Consider the following 20,923-nt stretch of genomic DNA (forward strand, 5'->3'; position numbering starts at 1 on the left):
GCTACAATGACCCTTCAAAAATGTGAGTAAAGTGGTAAGTGATTGTACCAATGACCACCCTCCTCATCCTTAAACCTTAAGATTGGTCTTCTCTATAAAGAGAAGAATGCTGCATTAAAATGTAAGAAAATAAGTGTGAATTACATATTAGCATAAGTTAAACACATAACTACATATGCTGTAGTGTATCTGCTAAGCCTACCTTTAAGCTGAGTTTTTATTTCTTTTTTTTTTTTGAGACAGAGTCTTGCTCTGTCACCCAGGCTGGAGTGCAGTGGCGTGATCTCCGCTCACTGCAAGCTCTGCCTCCTGGGTTCACGCCATTCTCCTGCCTCAAACTCCCAAGTAGCTGGGACTACAAGCACCCGCCACCACGCCCGGCTAGTTTTTTGTAGTTTTAGTAGAGACGGGGTTTCACCGTGTTAGCTAGGATGGTCTTGATCTCCTGACCTCATGATCTGCCCGCCTCGGCCTCCCAAAGTGCTGGGATTCCAGGCGTGAGCCACTGCGCCCAGCCACTGAGTTTTTATTTCTATCACTTTGCTAAACTTTATTTTCTCAGTTCTTCCTTATTAACCTATAGAAACAAATTCTATGCAATGATAATTGAGGATGGGGCATAAACTCAAGTATAAAGTAGCAGAAAAACAAAGGGCAAAGGGAAAGAATAGCAGGCATGGTCAGGATTACCGGGTGTTCCTTTGAGACAGCAAACATATGATAAGGGGGAAAACCAATCCCTTAACTGAGGATATTTCCAGACAACCTAAAAAAAGCGCTGGAATATTTAAAAAATTGGCAAGAGGCCAGGTACAGTGGCTCATGCCTGTTATCCTAGTGGCTCAGGAGGGTGAGGTGGGAGGACAGATTGAGACCAGGAATTGGAAGCTACGCTGAGCTGTGATTGTCCCACTGTACTCCAGCCTGGACAACAGGGGGAGACCCTATCTCTGAAACAAAGCAAAACAAAACTAAAAAAAAAAAAAAAAAGGCAGGAAAAAAACTACTTTTTCTATTTTATTCTTCCTTTATTCCCAGTAGTCTTGACATTATATAATCTTATAAGATTGATTTCTCTATATAAAATACAAATTATGGCTGGGCACGGTGGCTAATGCCTGTAATCCCAGCACTTTGGGAAGGCGAGGAGAATGGATCACCTGAGGTCAGGAGTACAAGACCAGCCTGGCCAACATGGTGAAACCCCGTCTGTACTAAAAATAAAAAATTAGCCAGGTGTGATGGCGCGCCCCTATAGTCCCAGCTACTTGAGAGGCTGAGGCAGGAGAAACGCTTGAACCTGGGAGGCAGAGGTTGCAGTGATGAGCCAAGATCATGCCACTGCCCTCCAGCTTGGGCAACAGAGTGAGATTCCGTCTCAAAAACAACAACAACAACAAATTAAGCATTTGGAGCAAATATATAACCAAGGAATACATTACAGTTAAATGAAAATGAAATTTCATTATTCAAAAAATTTCATTATTCGGTCAGCTTACCGAACAAATATGTTTTTTGGTTTCTTTGTTTTGAGACAGTCTCCCTTTGTCACTCAGGCTAGAGGGCAGTGGCATGATCACAGCTCACTGCAGTCTTGACCTGTAATGATCCTTCCACCTCAGCCTCCAAAGTAGCTGGGACTACAGGTGTGTGCCACCACACCCAGCTAATTTTTTTATTTGTAGAGACAGGGTTTCACTATGTTGTTCAGGTTGGTCTAGAACTCCTGGACTCATGTGATCCACCCATCTAGGCCTCCCAAACTGCTGAGATTATAGGCATGAGCCACTGCACCGGGCCCCAGTAAATATCTTTATAAAAAATAAAATTCAAATACTTTAATGGAAATTTAAAACATATGTAAGAGTAAAAAATTTATTACGTTCTTTGTAAACAAGTTGAGAGACTAGAAAACTAAAAAGCAATACTTGGAAAAACATGATTTTTTTTTTTCCGGGAAGATTCATGTATAGATTTCAAAGCAAAATGAGAACATGAATTTTTTTTTTAAGATGATCATTATTGACAGCTAAATAAAGAGACTGGAAGATGCAGTACATGGATTATCTCAAAGCACAGAACAGGAAGCTAAATAAATGGAAATACTGAAGGAATAGAAAGACTTGAAGATAGTCCCAAAAGACCTATTTTACAAAATACAGGTGTTCAAAAAGAGAAAAAGCACCAGATGGAGGAGAGGTAACGATTAAGTAAATAATAAAGGAAAATTTCTCTGGGCTAGCTTTTGGTGGATAAGTGAAAAGGGAAACCAAGTTTCAGGATGGATTAAAGAGAAAAGACAAGTATCTATTTTACCCTTGTAAAATTCATTAATTTTACAAATAAAGAAAAAATCTTACAAGTGTCCAGAAAGAAAGAAAAATTATCCATAAAGGGAAAACTAGGACGGGTACTGGAGTAATCATCAACTCTAGAAGCTAGAATACAATGCAACAGGATCTAAACTAACTGAAACAAAAAGCAGCAGAAGTCATGAATCTTTTTTTTTTCAGATGGAGTCTCACTCTGTTGTCCTGGCTGCAGTGCAATGGCATGATCTTGGCTCAGTGAAACCTCTGCCTCGTGGGTTCAAGCGATTCTCCTGCCTCAGCCTCCCAAGTAGCTGGGATTATAGGTGCCCGCCACCATGCCCAGCTAATTTTTGTATATATATATATATTTTTTTTTTTAGTAGAGACGGGGTTTCACTACAGTGGCCAGGCTGGTCTGAAACTCCTGATCTCATGATCTGCCCGCCTTGGCCTCCCAAAGTGCTGGGATTACAGGCGTGAGCCACCGTGCCCAGCCTAGAAGTTACGAATCTTATACTCAGCCGAGATATCCCCGATTGGTTACGGGATGGCAAAAAGATGTTTGAGGCTATTCAAGATTACCAAAATTACACCACTAAAGCAAACTATCTCAGTAAAAATACTTGAGAAAATAACCAAACAATAAAAACATCTTAACATAGATTCAAGATAGGAGAAAATGAAAGGGAATCTGGTAAGCAATGAAGCTTGATATGTGATAATTTAGTGGACCACATATACTCTAAATAAAGACTCTAGAAACAGAAGGGACATAATCCAAAAATCTGAATATGCAAAACTGAAGGGAGGTAAGGAGATGGGAAGCTGAAATTACTCTAAAGCAAAATAGATGATATTTTAGTCGAGGGACTATCTGTGATCACCTAGGAAGGAAGAGTATAGAGAGAAGGGAAGAGGAAAAGGGGAGCTTATATAGAGGAAAAAACATAATAAGGTATAGTTAACACTACTATACTGTAAAATTAAAATGGTTAAGGTAGTAAATTTTACATTGCGTTTTTTTACCACAAGGCAAAAAAAGCCTTGGAGAACTACAACGAGAGGTCAAGAGAGGGGAAGAATCCAGCAAAAGAGAATGAGAAGGAATGTCCAGTTATGTAAAAGATACTAAGCTGCGTGTAGTGGCTTATGTCCATAATCCCAGTGCTTTGGGAGGCTGAGGCAGGATTGCTTGAATGGAGGACTGAGATCAGCCTGGACAACACAGAATGACCCTGTCTCTACAAAAAAAAAAAAAAAAAGTACACTCTTCACAGAAACAGAAAACACAACTCTAAAATTTATATGGAACCACAAAAGACCCAGAATAGCCAAAGCCATCCTGAGCAAAAAGAACAAAACTGGAGGAATCACATTACCTGACTTCAAATTGTACTACAGAGCTACTGTCACCAGCAAGGTACTAGCATAAATACAGACACACAGACCAAAGGAACAGAATAGAGAACCCAGAAACAAATCCATACATGTACCGTGAACTCATTTTGGACAAAGCTGTCAAAAACATATACTGGGAGAAAGGACAGTCTCTTCAATAAATGGTGCTGGAAAACTGGATATTCACATGCAGAAGAATTAAATCAGACCCCTATCTCTCACCATAAACAAAAATCAAATCAAAATGGATTAAAGACTTAAATCTAAGACCTCAAATCAGGAAACACTGAAGTGATGCTCCAGGACACAAGAATGGGCAAAGGTTTCTTTTTTTTCTTTTTTCTTTTTTTTTTTTGAGACACAGTTTCACTCTGTCACCCAGGCTGGAGTGCAGGGGTGCAATCTTGGCTCACTACAACCCCTGCCTCCCACGTTCAAGTGATTCTCATGTCTCAGCCTCCCGAGTAGCTAGGACTACAGGTGCACACCACCACACCCGGATAATTTTTGTATTTTTAGTAGAGACACGGTTTCACCATTTTGGCCAGGCTGATCTCAAACTCCTGACCTCAAATGATCCACCCGCCTCGGCCTTCCAAAGTGCTGGGATTACAGGGGTGAACCACGGTGCCTGGCTGGGCAAAGGTTTCTTGAGTAATATCCCACAAACACAGGCAACTAAATAAAATGGACAAATGGGATCATATCAAGTTAAAATGCTTCTGCACACAAAAGGAAACAATCCACAAAGAGACAACCCACAGAATGGGAGAAAATATTTGCAAACTATCCATCTGACAAGGGATTAATAACCAGAATAAAGAAGAAGCTCAAACAACTCTTAGGAAAAAAATCTAATAATCCAATTTTTTAAATGGACAAAAGATGGTATTTTTCAAAGGAAGACAAAGGGCAAACAGTTATATGAAAATGTGCTCAACATCACTGATCATCAGAGAAATGCAAATCAAAACTATAATGAGATATCATCTCACTCCAGTTAGAATGAAAGGCAACAACAAATGCTGACGAGGATATGGAGAAAAGGGAACACTCGTACACTGTTGGTGGGAATGTAAAATAGTATAGCCACTATGGAGAACAATTTGGAGGTTCCTCACAAAAAGTAAAAATAGAGCTTCTATCTGATCCAGCAATCCTACTGCTAGGTATATACCCAAAGGGAAGGAAATTAGTATACCAAAAGATATCTGTACTCCCATGTTTATTGCAGCACTATTCACAATAGCCAAGATTTGGAAACAACCTATATGTCCATCAACAGATGAAAAGATAAATGTGGTACATATACACAATGGAGTACTATTCACCATAAAAAAGAATGAGATCCTGTCATTTGCAACAACATGGGTGGAACTAGAGATCATTATATTAAGTGCAATAAGCCAGGCACAGAAAGACAAACTTTGCATTCTCACTTATGTGTGGGAACTCAAAATTAAGACAATTGAACTCATGGAGATAGAGAATAGAATGATGATTATTAGAGGCTGGGAAGGGTAGTGGTGAGGTTGGGGGGAAGTCGGGATGGTTAATGGGTAAATAAAAATAGAATGAATAATATCTAGTATTCGATAGCACAATGGGGTGACTATAGTCAATAATAATTTAATTGTACATTTAAAAATAATTAAAAGACTATAATTGGATTGTTTGCAACATAATAAATGCCTGAGGTGATACATCTGCTTATTATATATTGTATGCCTATATCAAAATAGCTCACGTACCTCATAAATATATACACTTACTCTGTACCCACAAAAACAAAAAAGAAAAAATTTAAAATTAAAAAATATTTGCCAGCTGTGTTATCCACGCCCGTAGTCTCAGCTACTCGGGATGCTGAGGCAGGAGGATCCCTTGAGCCCAGGAGGCTGAGTCTGTAGTGAGCTATTATTATCATGCTACTGTGTTCCAGTATAGGAAACAGAGTGAGACTGCATCTAAAAAAACAAACAAACAAACAAAAACAAACCAACAAAACCGAGAGACTGCACAAGGTGGCTCATGACTATAACCCCAGCACTTTGGTAAGCTGAGGTGGGAGGATCACTTTAGTGTACCAATTTGAGACAAGCCTGGGCAACATAGCAAGACCTCCTCTCCACTAAAAATAAAAATAAAAAACTAGGCAAGTGTAGTGGTGTGTGCCTCTAGCCCCAGCTACTTGGGAGACTGAGGTAGGAGAACTTCTTGAGCCCAGGAGGTTTAATCTACAGTGAGGCATGATCGTACCACTGCACTTCAGGTTGGGCAACAGAGCCAGACCCTGTCTCAAAAAAAAAAAAAAAAAAAAAAGGATAGAAAAGGAAAAGAAAAACCTTTTATTTTCATTTTAGCATGGGTGTATCCTGTTGAAGAAATGTGAAAGATTTCTATTATAGTTAAAGATGGCATTTGAACATGCTCATGTAGCTCCTCCTCTTCTTAAAACTTTTTAACCAGAAATCTTGCTTACTTTCTTCAGCCAAGAACCCATTTCTAATTTAAGTTATTTTAGCAGGAGGGCTACTAAAAGTAACCATTGTTTCCATTGGTAACTGTGAACACATGCTAGGGATACAGTGGGCTTCCATGCCTGCTTTCCATTCTGGAAATGTCCTGTTTGCTGCGCTTTCAATAAGATATAGTATTCTGCTGCTTTTATAGCCCTAGATCAAGAGGAATGCTGGAAGTTACCATATAACCCTTTCTCTTACCTCTCCTCCCCTGAAACATATACACGGAGGAGACACATACTGAGGGTCATTGTCTGCACATGTAGCAGAAGTGGCTGTTTCTCCATATCTTGCACATTTATGAATTTCATATATTTGGAAAATTGCAGCAATAAGGATCATGTCCATTTGCTCTCCACATTTTACATGCCTGTTCTTTTTTTATTATTTTTATTTTTTATTTATTTTTTTGAGATGGAGTCTCGCTCTGTCACCCAGGCTGGAGTGCAGTGGCGCGATCTCGGCTCACTGCAAGCTCTGCCTCCCTGGTTCACGCCATTCTCCTGCCTCAGCCTCCCAAGTAGCTGGGACTACAGGTGCCCGCCACCACACCCGGCTAATTTTTTGTATTTTTTTTTTTTTTTTTTTTTTTTGAGACGGAGTCTCGCTCTGTCACCCAGGCTGGACTGCAGTGGCCGGATCTCAGCTCACTGCAAGCTCCGCCTCCCGGGTTCACGCCATTCTCCGGCCTCAGCCTCCCGAGTAGCTGGGACTACAGGCGCCCGCCACCTCGCCCGGCTAGTTTTTTGTATTTCTTAATAGAGACGGGGTTCACCGTGTTAGCCAGGATGGTCTCGATCTCCTGACCTCGTGATCCGCCCGTCTCGGCCTCCCAAAGTGCTGGGATTACAGGCTTGAGCCACCGCGCCCGGCCAAATATTTTTTTTTTTGTATTTTTGTTTTTTGTATTTTTAGTAGAGACGGGGTTTCACCGTGTTAGCCAGGATGGTCTCAATCTCCTGACCTCGTGATCCACCGGCCTCAGCCTCCCAAAGTGCTGGGATTACAGGCGTGAGCCACCACACCTGGCCCTACATGCCTGTTCTTAATTTCATCTACTAGCTTCTGACTCTTGACTTCCACTGTTAAAGGTATCAAGCCTTGTGCTGCACATTTCATTGCATTTTTTTGCCCTTACTTTTTTTCTACCTCCTTTGAACAAACAAAAACCATTTCTTTTGTCACTTTTTTTTTTTACTGATCAGTTCTCCTTGGATTTCTGTGTAAACTGGTTTTCATATACCTATCCAACTAATTAAAGTATTTTCTCTAAGTGATGACAACCACCTAATCACACCGTGTTCGGTGCACTTGTTAAATCTTTGGCTTGTCATAGTTGTATGATTTGCAAATGGACTATGCCTAGGTTAGACGATGATTCTGGAGAAGATACAGGTTTTCAAAGACATTTCACTGATTTACTTGAATGGCCATACATGTACACTGACCAACAGTAAAAAGGCACAATAGAATATACAGTGAAACATTTCTCTTCACCCTGTCACCTGGTCTCCCAGCTCCCCAGGCACCTTCCCAGAAGCAACCTCTGGACCTACTTTCTTATGTATCCTTCTAGAAGTCTATTTATTTATAAGCATATTTGAATTATAGATCAGAAATACAGTGTTTTAAAACTGCAACCTCAGATAGTATTAAAGTGTACATTCAATGGGTGGCAACATATTAAGTATGCCACTGACAAAAATTCACAGGTTTTTAAAACATGAACAATGTTATAGGAAATAAGATCGCAGGCTCAAGGGTTAGAGTAAGACTCACTAAGCTGCACCCTGGAAGGAATAAGGGTGAACACATATAAACTGGAGGGTTTTTTTTACATTGTCTTTTTACAGGCATGCTACTTATACTCTTAAGAGAGGGGCATACAAGGTTAGACAGATTCTCTTAGGCACTTTAACTCACAATATGATGACAAAAATGAAAAATGTCTAGTATTGTTACTAAAAATATGTAGTATTGCTTAGTATTCTATGTTGTTCACTTATAACTGTGTTGTTGTTTGAGTGCTGTTTGTAAGGAATGCCAATAACATGCTTTTGAATGAGAAAGATCTTGGTACGTGGATCACGGGCAAGGGACAAAATACAATATTCTATCAATTCGAGACTACCATTTCTGTAACTGGTGATCTCCATGTCACTGCAGCTCTTTCAGTGTACAGGGCCTAATTTGTTTTTCAAAAAGGTATTCGTATTTTTCTCAATTTTGAACTTAGGACTTTGAATTTATTCCTATTAAATTACATCCCGGCTGGGTGTGGTGGCTCATGCCTATAATCCCAGCACTTTGGAAGGCCGAGGCAGGCGGATCATGAGGTCAAGAGTTTGAGACCAGCCTGGCCAACATGGTGAAAACCCATCTCTACTGAGAATACAAAAATTAGCCAAGCGTTGAAGCAGGCACCTATAATCCCAGCTACTCGGAAGGCTGAGGCAGAAGAATTGCTTGAACCGGGGAGGAAGAGGCTGCAGTGAGCCAAGATCACACCACTGCACGCCAGCCTGGGCAACAGAGCAAGACTTCATCTCAAAAATAGTAATAATAAAAATAAATAAATAAATAACATCCTATTAGCATGGACTCTATGAGTTCACTCTTCTGATAAATCCATATTTTGTTTCTTCGTCCAGTCTTTTTGTTTTTTTCTCTCTAGATGGAGTCTTGCTCTGTTGCCCAGGCTAGAGTGCAATGGCATGATCTCAGCTCATTGCAACCTCTGCCTCCTGGGTTCAAGTGATTCTCCTGCCTCAGTCTCCCAAGTAGCTGGGATTACGGGCACATATCACCACGCCCGGCTAATTTTTTGTATTTTTAGTAGATACGGCATTTCACCACGTTGGCCAGGCTGGTCTCGAACTCCTGACCTCATGATCTGCCCACCTCAGCCTCATCTAGTCTTAATAGAAGGTTGTATGTATCAAACTAAAGTCATAACTTTTGGCACTGTACCAGAAACTTTCTTTAGGTCACTAATTCTTAAAAGGTTGTTCACCAATATAGTCTAAGGCAGGGGTTGGCAAGTTTTTTCTGATGGTAAATATTTCAGGCTTTACAGGTCATGCATGCAATGTCTGTCACAACTACTCAACTCTGTTCTTATACCAGAAAAGCAGCCAATGACAACACATAAATGAATGAGCAGGGTTGTGTTCCAACAAAACTTTATTTATAAACATAACTGGTGGGCCTGGTTTGGCCTGTGGACAATAATTTATGAACTTGTAAGGAACTCAAATTTTTTTTTTTTTTTGAGACGGAGTCTCGCGCTGTCGCCCAGGCTGGAGTGCAGTGGCGCGATCTCGGCTCACTGCAAGCTCCGCCTCCCGGGTTCACGCCATTCTCCTGCCTCAGCCTCCTGAGTAGCTGGGACTACAGGCGCCCACCACCGCGCCCGGCTAATTTTTTGTATTTTTAGTAGAGACGGGGTTTCACTGTGGTCTCGATCTCCTGACCTTGTGATCCGCCCGCCTCGGCCTCCCAAAGTGCTGGGATTACAGGCGTGAGCCACCGCGCCCTGCCTCAGGAACTCAAATTTTCTTTGTTAACTGTTAAGTCACTTAGATTAAATTCCAAAAAATATTACTGTAAGTATATTCTGGGTCATCTGAACAACTACTTTAAAATCAGACGTGTACATTTAGTGGTCCCTTTTGCATTTAGGATTAAATGAGAAATCCCTTCCCATTTACCTATATTAAATACTTCTTATTGCAGAATGCTGAGTAAATAGAGGTTTTTACAATAGTCGGACTTAAGGAAGTGTGGAATTGAGACATCACCTGGCAGTAGGGGTGCGCGCATGGAGAACATCATACTCATGAGGGAACTGATTTCTTTTAGCTTTTAAAATTTAAACTTTAATTATCAGTAATTATGAGAGCAAATATGAAGCATTTTTCTTTCCCTGATTGCAGACGTAGTTAGATACCTACTTGATAAGAGATTTCAGTAACACCCCAAAGCTGATGTGATCTTTATGTGATGAAGATGGCTATAGTGCTTCCAAATCACCCCTGATTAAAAATGGTCTTAGAATTTGTGGTAGAGCTAAATGTTGCTTTTCCAAAATCCCTTCTCCCCTTCCCCCTCACTAACACACCCTGTGGGTGGGGGGGCCTGTGGTGAACTGAACCTCTCCTTTTCCAATCTCTTTTTCAACTAGGTGTGGTTTTATGACAAAATGTGGCCAATGAGGCCTTAGTTAACATCACTCGGTGGTGATTCTGGGAAAGCTTGTGAAAATAGGGTCGGACTCAGTTGGCACATGCCGTTTTTTCCTCTTCCTTTCTTCCTGCATCAAGCAATGATGCCAAATCTCGAACTGTAATAGCTACCTTGTGATCTACTAGGCAGAAAAGGACAAGAAGATTGGAAAGGCGTAGCTCTAAAATCCTGTTAACTGCAGGAGAAAATAGTCCAATATATTTTAGCTATTATTATGTGCAGCTGAACTCAATTCCTCATCATTAAAAAAGGAAGTGTAGGATATGAATAAACTTTAAATATTTAAGAGACATGAGGCTATTAGTTTTGGCCATAAAACCTCAATAGCATCAGTTTAGCATCTGCCAAATAATACTATCATATTAAATTAATATTGTTAACTGTTTTTATTTTGTCTTATTTATATTTACTTTTGAAAATTTGTTCATATTTTGAAAATATTTCCTAAAAGCTGTAAGCATATGAAATTTTTTAATCTAGTTTTGGTTTGTACATATTTAACATGATACAAAAATTTTAAGTAAACAATGAAGCTTTTGGAAAATATTTTTCCTTTGAAATGACTTCAGTGATTAATCACATATGAGGACTGCTCCAGAGTTATGCATTAATCTTGATTTCAGGCAATGTTTTTCTTAATGTAACCTTTATTGCATATACACGTGTTAGTCCATTCTTTCTTTCTTTTTTTTTTTTTTTTTTTTGAGATGGAGTCTCGCTCTGTCACCCAGGCTGGAGTGCAGTGGCGCTATCTTGACTCACTGCTGCAACCTCTGGCTCCCAGGTTCAAGCGATTCTCCTGCCTCAGCCTCCCGAGTAGCCGGGACTACAGGTGCCCACCACCAAGTCCAGCTAATTTTTTGTATTTTTAGCAGAGAAAGGGATTCACTGTGTTAGCCAGGATGGTCTCGATCTCCAGACTGGCCACCTCAGCCTCCCAATGTGCTGGGATTACAGACGTAAGCAACTGCACCCAGACTTTCTTTTTTTTTTTTTTTTTTTAAGACAGTTTCGCTCTTGTCACCCAGGCTGGAGTGCAACGGCGCGATCTTGGCTCACTGCAACCTCTGCCTCCTGGGTTCAAGCAATTCTCCTGCCTCAGTCTCCTGAGTAGCTGGGATTACAGGTGCGTGCCACTACACCCAGCTAATTTTTGTATTTTTAGTAGAGACGGGAGTTTCACCATGTTGGTCCGACTGGTCTCGAACTCCTGACCTCAGGTGATCTACCCGCCTCAGCCTCCCAAAGTGCTGGGATTACAGGCATGAACCACCACACCCGGCCAGTCCGTTCTTTCTCAATGTAATCTTTATTGCATAATACACATGTAGTAGGTCATTCTTCCATTGCTATAAAGAAATGCCTGAGGCTCAGTAATTTATAAAGAAAAGAGGTTTAATTGGCTCATGGTTCTGCAGGCAGTACAGTAAGTGTGGTGTTGGCATCTGCTTCTGGTGAGGGCCATAGGAAACTTACAATCATAGTGGGAGGTGAAGGGGGAGCAGACACGTCACAAGGCAAACGTAGGAGCAAGAGAATGAGTGGGGAGGTGTCACACACTTTCAAACAACCAGGTCTCACAGAACTCACTATTGCGAGGAAAGCACCAAGCTATTCATGAGTGATCCACCCTCATGATCCAAACATCTCCCACCAGGCCTTAACTCCAACATTGGGGATTACATTTCAACATGAAATTTGGAGAAGATATCCAAACTAAATCACCGCATAGACAGAATTAAAAACAAAAAACACATGATCATCTTCATAGATGCTGAGAAAGCATTTGATAAACTCCAATATCCCTTTATGATTAAAAAAAAAAACCTCTCAACAAATTAGGCATCAGGGATATACCTCAAAATAATAAGAGCCATCTATGACAAACCCACAGCCAACATCATACTGAATGGGGAAAAGCTGAAAGTGTTCCAACGAACTGGAATGAGACTAATATGTCTACTCTCACTACTCCTATTCAACACAGAACTGAAAGTCCTAGCCAGAGGAAGAGAAAGAAATAGAAAGCATCCAAATAGAAAAAGAGGAACTCAAATCATCTTTGTTCATTGATGACAAAATTTTATACCTAGAAAACCCTAAAGATCCTTCCAAAAGACTCTTAGACCTGATAAACAACTTCAGTTAAGTTTCAGGATACAAAATCAACATACAAAAATCAGTAGCATTTCTATACACCAATAATGTTCAAGCTGAGAGTCAAATAAAGACTTCAATCCCATTTACAATAGGCACACATAAAAAATAAAATACCTAGGAATACATTTAACTAAGGAGGTGAAAAGAAAGATCTCTATAAGGAGAACTGTATGAAACACCAATGAAAGAACTCATAGATGACACAAACAAATGGAAAAACATCTCATGCTCATGGATACAAAGAATCAATATCATTAAAATGGCCATACTGCCTAAAGCAAAGTACAGATTCAATGCTATTCCTATCAAACTACCAACGATATTCTTCACAGGACTAGAGAAAACTATTTTAAAATTCATATGAAACAAAAAAGAGCCCCAACAGCCCAGGTAATTCTAAGCAAAAAGAACAAAGCTGGAGGCATCACACTACCCAACTTCAAACTACACAACAGGGCTACAGTAACCAAAACAGCATGGTATTGGTACAAAAACAGACACATAGACCAATGGAACAGGATAGAGACCCCTGAAATAAGACCACACAACTACAACCACCTAATCTTTGACAAAGCTGACAAAAACAAGCAATGGGGAAAGGACTCTATATTCAATAAATGGTACTGGGGTAACTGTATAGCCATATGCAGAAGAATGAAACTGGAACCCTACATATCACCATATATAAAAATTAACTCAAAATGGTTTAATTACTTAAATGTAAGACTTCAAACTATAAAATTCCTAGAAGAAAATCTAAGAAAATCTCTTCTAGACACTGGACTAGGCAAAGAATTTATGACTAAGACCTCAAAAGTAAATGCAACAAAACAAAAAATAGGCAAATGGGACTTGCACAGCAAAAGAAACAATCAACAGAGTAAACAGATGACTTACAGAATGGGAGAAAATACTTGCAAACTATGCATCTGAAAAAGGACCAATATCTAGACTCTATAAGGAACTGGAACGAATCAACAAGGAGAAACAACCCCATTGAAAAGTGGGCAAAGGACATGAACAGACACTTCTCAAAAGACATACAAGTTGCCAACAAACGTGAAAAAATGCTCAACATCACTATCATTGGACAAATGCAAATTGAAACCACAATAAGATACCATCTCACACCAGTCAGAATGGCTATCATTAAGAAGTCAAAAAACAGGCCAGGTGTGGTGGCTCACACCTGTAATCCCAGCACTTTGGGAGGCCAGTGTGGGCAGACTGCTTGAGTCTAAGAGTTCAAGACCAGCCTAGGTAACATGGTGAAACCCCATCTCTATTAAAATTACAAAAAGTTAGCTGGGCATGATGGTGCACACCTGTAGTCACAGCTACTTGGGGGGCTGAGGTGGGAAGATTGCGTGAGCCCCAGAGGTTGAGGCTCCGATAAGCCCTGATCATGCCACTGCACATCAACCTGGGTGACAGAGTGAGACCTTGTCTCAAAAAAAAAGAAAAAAAATATAACAGATACTGGCAAGAATATGAAGAAAAGAGACACTTATACACTGCAGAGCGGGGAGGTGGGTGTAAATTAGTTCAACCCCGATGGAAAGCAGTAAGGAGTTTTCTCACAGAACTGAAAGTAGAATTGCCAGTTCAGAAATCCTACTACTGGGTATTTATCAATAGCAAAAGAAATTGTTTTATCAAGAAGACACCTGCACTCATATATTTATCACAGCACTATTTACAATAGCAAAGTCATGGAATCAACCTAAGTGTCCATCAACAGTGGACTGAATAAAGAAAATTTAGTGTATATACACCATGGAATACTACCACAAAAGAGAACAAAATGATGTCCTTTGCAACAACATGCATGCAACTAGAGACCATTATCCTAATGGTTACTGAAATTAAAATAACTCAGAAGCAGAAAATCAAATACCTCACGTTCTCACTTATAAGTGGGAGCTGATCAATGGGTATACACGTAAACATAAAGATGAACAAGGACACTGGGGATTCCGAAAGGGGGTAGAGGCAAAGGGGGGCAAGGGTTGAAAAACTATCTATTGAGCAGGTTCACTATTTGGGTGATGGGTTCACCAGAAGCCCAAACCCTCCCATTATGCAATATACTTGTGTACCAAACGTATACATGTACCCCTCTGAATCTGTAATTTTTTTAAAAAGAAGTGACTGCGCCCTTCTGCCTCTGAAAAAACCTATACCGTAACATCAATAACATTTGGTACACTTGTTTATATGATTATCTCTCGCTTAACCTAAGGGCTTAGCACAGTGCTTGATGCTCAAAGGTATGTTTTGCGAATGACTAAATAAATAATAATGTGTATTTGATGGCTACTGAAATTGAAAAACAATTTTTGATATATACTTGCTCTAACCTCTGCATGTCCACAATATAGAGACTATAACAGAAATGCTCAGGTTTTCCTGGCATATAATTCAATAAATCAAAACAACTAGACTAAATATGGGCTAGATATGGGCTGCTTCACCTACAGCTGATTGGTAGACAAAACGTTGGTGTCACGTTATATTCTAAGAGACGCACTCAGTTTGTAACAAAACTATTTCACTTATTCCTCCATCTATCAACATTTAGGTATCAATTATATCCACATCTTTATTAATGAAGTAATTTCAATATTGTAAGTCATTTTTACTACTTTATAAAATCATTATAGACTAAATCAAGCAGACCTGGCTTACTTTTTGTTGCTTTTTTATATAAAACATAGTTTTGTTTTTAACTCCAAAATATTCTAATAAATATTATCTAATTAAGCCCTAAAAATTTTCTACTAGTTCCTGCAAACATAATCAAGTTTTTTGATCTGCAGTTTTATGAATAAATAATTGTGTAAAAGCTAATGTGTGAAAGAATGGCTCAGTGGGAATTATTATACATCTTGAAAATAATAAATTCTCTCAAAACAGCTGAGGTATACCTTTTTTTCAAACCTTCTAGTAAGATGCAGAGACTATTTCCTGTTTTGTTCTTTATTAGTGAAAGTTATACGGCAATTTTCTGCTAATGGAGTCAGACTAATGAAGCACAATATTTTCAAGATATTATCAAGCATTAGAGACTACTTCAATTTTTTTAAAGCTTATGAACAGAAAAGGCAGTTCTTTTTAAAAATTCATTAAGTTTTTAGAATACACAAGGATTTATTTGTATTACTCTAGATCTCTTATGTACCCTGAAATTATTACAAGCTTTTATGTCTTTCCTGTATATTACTGATGTTTCATAATGGGTAAAAAGAACTAAAACAAAACAAAACGCTGAATGTTATTTTAACTAGTTTTTCAAAGTTATAACATACGCAGCAAATACGGGCTGCTTCACCTAAAGCTTTCTCCTCTTCCTTCCCTGTTAAGAGACCTTAGAACTCTTTGGATATATCCTTCCATGTGCTTCTGAACATTGCTGAGTAAGGATATGATGTCTGAAGCTGCTAAGGATAACAAAGTAGAAAGATGACATGAATAGGCCGGCGAATTAACCAATCCTAGATCCATCCCACTCTTGTTATGTGTTATATGATCTCTGTAGTGATTAACCCATTTTGAGTTGTATTTCTGTTATTGTACAACATCCTAATTCAAAGTGTTTATACAACCAGGTTTGAAGGTCAATCACATTTCCCTTCAGTTTATAATGGCTAAATTTGAAGCTACTATCCTCTGCAACTTCCTTATATCTGTTGCCAATATTTATTTACTGACAACAGCAATAAAGATTTTATGACACTTTTCCATTTACAAACTACTGTCTTTCCTCATCTCATCACAGCTTGGTTTACTTTTCACAAAAACACTTGTATATATATGATATATACATCTTATGTAAAATCTAAAATGTACACAAAACGTACATATGTATGGAGAGAGAGTTAAAGGTACATATATATGTATATGGAGAGACAGCAAGTTAAAGTTTTCAGAATCAAAACAAATTCAGTTGTGTTAAAAACCCTACCAAAGGCAAAACCTAACAGAGCCAGGGAAGGTTGTAATAATTTCAAGGTACATTTTTACAAAAACACATGAGACTAGGAAACTGAGTACAGAGATCTAGGGTATTTATAATTAAATGCTTGTTAACAAGAGCTTTAAGCTTTTATAGAAATGCAACAGACTAATTTGATATGCAACCAAGATAAAATCAGCCCTCTATTTCCACAGGTTTTATATCTGTGGATTCAACCAACCATAGATCAAAAATATTTTTAAAGAAACAACAAAATAGCAATGTAACAAAAACAAGACAAAAATACAGTACAATTATTTACATAGCATTTACATTGTATTAAGTATTATAAGTAATCTAGAGATAATTTAAAGTATATAGGAAGACATATGTAGGTTATGTGCAAATACTATGCCATTTTACATGAAGGACTTGAGCATCTGTGGGTTTTCGTATCCATTGGAGTACTAGAACCAATCTTCTGCATATACCAAGGGATGGCTACACTATTGTTTTGTAGTTTTTATTTTAAACAGAAACTTATGGCCCAAGAATAAAAAACACAGACTCAAATTGTTTAATGCATTTAGAGGTTTTTGTTTGTTTGTTTTTTTAATCTAGGGCTTAATTAGCTTTAGTTTCAAATATCAACATGCATTGCATGTCATAATAACCTCAGAATATCCAAGAAAAAAGTTCAAAAGGAGCTATTAAGTTTGGATCTGGAGCATATGCCAAGATCCAAATGTACAGATTTAGGACATATATGGATGGTACTTAAAACTATGAGAATGGATGATAGCCTCAGGAATTTAGGTGAAACAAGAATTGAAAATGACTAAAGCCTGAACACTGAAGAGGGTGGGCAGAGGAGGAGGTACAAGGAAAAGAGGCAGAGATGAGAGCTTAAAGAAGAATCAGAAAAGCTGAGGGGCCTAGAGGAGCTTTTCTAGGAAACAGTGGTTCCACCTGAGACACTACAAAGAGGCTGAGATAGATGAGAGTTGACAATGAAGGTTTTCCTAACTATATATACCTGTCATTTGCCAAAGCAAAGAAAAATAAGAATTCTCTTTTTTTCTTCTTCTTGTTTGAGATGGAGTCTCGCTCTGTCGCCCAGGCTGGATGGAGTGCAGTGGTGCGATCTTGACTCATTGCAACCTCCGCCTCTCGGGTTCACGCCATTCTCCTGCCTCAGCCTCCTGAGTAGCTGGGACTACAGGCACCTGCCACCACGCCCGGCTAATTTTTTTGTATTTTTAGTAGAGATGGGGTTTCACTGTGTTAGCCAGGATATTCTCGATCTTCCGACCTCGTGATCTGCCCGCCTCAGCCTCCCAAAATGCTGGGATTACAGGCGTAAGCCACCATGCCTGGCCTTTTTTTTTTCTTATTTTCAACCAAAGTTTTCCTTTTCTTAGTTTTCATGATGTTACAACACTATTTTGTGTACATTTTGGATTTTACATAAGATTAGGAAAGGTATAAATCGTAGATTATATGTGACATACACACATTGTGTGTGTGTGTGTGTGTACAGAGAGAGAGAGAATCTAAATAACAGAGAAGACTGAGAGAAAATGATGTTTATTTGGAAATAGGCACTGAAATGGGAATATGCATGCCATAGTAAACTGTGCATCTTCAGGGAGATAACAGAAAACAAAGGTTTTTAAGGGTAAAATAAGGATTGTACCCATATACAAGTTCTAAACAAGAAATTGTTTTGAGATAACTATCCTTGGTCATGAGAATCAGTAACAAGGATGGCACCAGTGTGAAGACAGTTGTTGGGCAAATGTCCTCACAAAGGTTTTTTTTTTTCTTTAATGAAAAAAATTATACTGCTCCTTGTGGAGCAGGGCTACCCCATAGGCAGTGCACCCAGAATACCCAGAAGTATTATTTTGTATAAGGTTGGATGGCCTTTGTGGTAAGTTGTGGTTTTTGCAGTCTTTGGTGGTAGTTTTTATCAGGCATTTGTGTATAAGAACCCTCCCTTCACAGCCTTCCCTGGCTCTGTTTGTTAGGTTTTGCCTTTGATAGGGTTTTTAACACAATTGAGTTTGTTTTGATTCTGAAAACTTTAACTTGCTCTCTCTCCATATACATATATGTGTACCTTTTGTGTACATTTTAGATTTTATGTAGATATATATATCACATATATCTTATATAAATATATTCCATATATCATATATCTTATATAAATATATAAATATATGATATATATCATATATCTTATATAAATATATAAATATATGATATATATCATATATCTTATATAAATATGATATATATATAACTTATAGAGGATATTTCTAGAAGGCTAGACAACAAATTAGTAACTTTCTGCCTCCAGAGTTGCCAGTATATGGGATACTCTTGAGGAATAGGGATTGGAGAGAGACTTTCCACTTTTGTACCTCTTTAATGGTATACATGTGGAGTTATTATCAATTCAAAAAATTAGTAAAATTAAAACAGATAAATAAAGGCCATTTTATCATGTTGCACTTGTTTTACAGTTTAGGGAAAAATATTTTTAGACATCACCATGGCTGAAAAATATGCTGTGACTTGGTCCACTGAACCCAGGATCCTTGTAACTTAGTCTATGGTGAAGTAGTGGGGGGAGTTTATTAAATTAATGTTAATTAAGCTAGTGTTGGTCAAATATACCATATAAAAGAATAGGTTGTGATTGATTCCTAATTAAGGACAGACTACATATGAATGTCCAAATGGGGCCAATTCTCTTTGAGCTAACACCCTACTTCTGAGGCTGAAGTGTGCATGGCAATTGATAAAGTAGATCTATTTTCATGTCCTGAATCCTGTACTTATGATTCCAAAGAGAGTAAGAGTGCTCTTCTTATATCTGTGCGCCTCACTAAATTCTCGGCATAATCAAAACATTCTTTTGGAGAGTTTTCCTATTTTCTTTATATCAACATAATTTATTCAAAAGAGATGTAAGTATTATAGAAAAAGATGTTTTAATGTAAAGAAATTAAAGGAAAATTTCAAGTTAGATACATATTGTTCAGTTCTATGCGTCTTCAGTAATTTAGCTGGTGTTTAAAATGATTCTCAGGAAAGTATAATGCTGTTTAGTTTTCTATTTTTCTATCTGTATCAGAATTTGGATTAAAAAGAGCAAACACCGAGTGTGTGCAACCAAAGATATGGCTGCTACAAACACTGGAGTCTGTATGTCTTGATATTGTAAGTGGACGATTAATGTAAGGAGCCTCAAGGTTCTGGAAACGACTCTGAAATGGAAAGCTGCTTTTTGAAGTCTGTAGTCAAGCTGGATAAATTACAATTAAAGCAATTAACAATGAATTTGAAACAAAGAATATCATTTACTTTTTGTAACTATGGAAAACTGAACTGCTTGTAAAATTATGATAGAATTGTGTAGCTGTTGGCACACCAAACCAGATTTGGCAAATACAATGGATTGTCTTTAATGAAGGAAGTTTTCTTTTTAGCTGCAGGTTAAAAACCCTATAACTCAGATCCTATTTGACATTTTCCAATGAGGAAAAAAAGCAATTTTTATTTCTGTGGATAACTGTAATTATGGAGAGGCCTCCTTTTACAAAGTAGACTTCATTTGTAGTCAAATATGGTATGAAATTTCTATAAAGTAAAAAGTCTTATTAGCCATATTTCCCCCCTTTTATAGTAGCACTTGAAGGCTTCCATTAGTCATCTTTCTTATTTTCTTTCTCACTGTTGACTCCTTCCTCACTCTTCCAGATTTCCAACATATTTCATAGCTCCTGCCCTACTTTTAAACTTTTCTTTGCTACCAAAATTCCTCTCTGACTACTCTATAACTGTTGCCTCCACTTGTCACTATCTACAATCTTCTTAACCATTTTTGAATGATGTTCACAAGTGACCTGATAATTACTTAGTATGGTGGTCTTTTAGCCCTCTTCTTTTGCAACATCTTTATGGTATTTTATATTGTCAACCCATTTACTCTGTGGTTAATGTCTTTCCCCTCGGCTTCTTGTTCTCCTTCTTGAATACTTTCTTTTTTATTTTATTTTATTCTTTTTTGCTTTCTAAAAGAATGTTTCCCAAGGTTCTGGCCATGCAAAATTTCCCTCATCTCTCTACAATTTACACATGAGAACCCTATTCATTTCTACATTTATCATTATCTTCATGCATGGCTTCTTTCTTATTTTTATTCATTGTCTTGAATTGATTTCTAAATTCCTGAATCACATTTTTATCTGCCTGCAATGTGTCACATTCATAAAGTCAGTAAGACACTTACTTGGTTGTCTATTCTATTCTATTCCTTTTTT

At 38.2% G+C, this 20,923-nt stretch overlaps 1 protein-coding gene across 3 annotated transcripts in view; it reads right to left on the bottom strand.

Annotated features, from left to right (window-relative positions):
* ZRANB3 (zinc finger RANBP2-type containing 3) overlaps window positions 1-20,923 on the bottom strand; it is a 310,204-nt gene that overhangs the window by 183,305 nt on the left and 105,976 nt on the right. The gene's annotated exons all lie outside the window — the stretch shown is intronic.

Source organism: Theropithecus gelada, chromosome 12, assembly GCF_003255815.1.
Source record: "Theropithecus gelada isolate Dixy chromosome 12, Tgel_1.0, whole genome shotgun sequence".
Classification (NCBI taxonomy): Eukaryota; Metazoa; Chordata; class Mammalia; order Primates; family Cercopithecidae; genus Theropithecus; species Theropithecus gelada.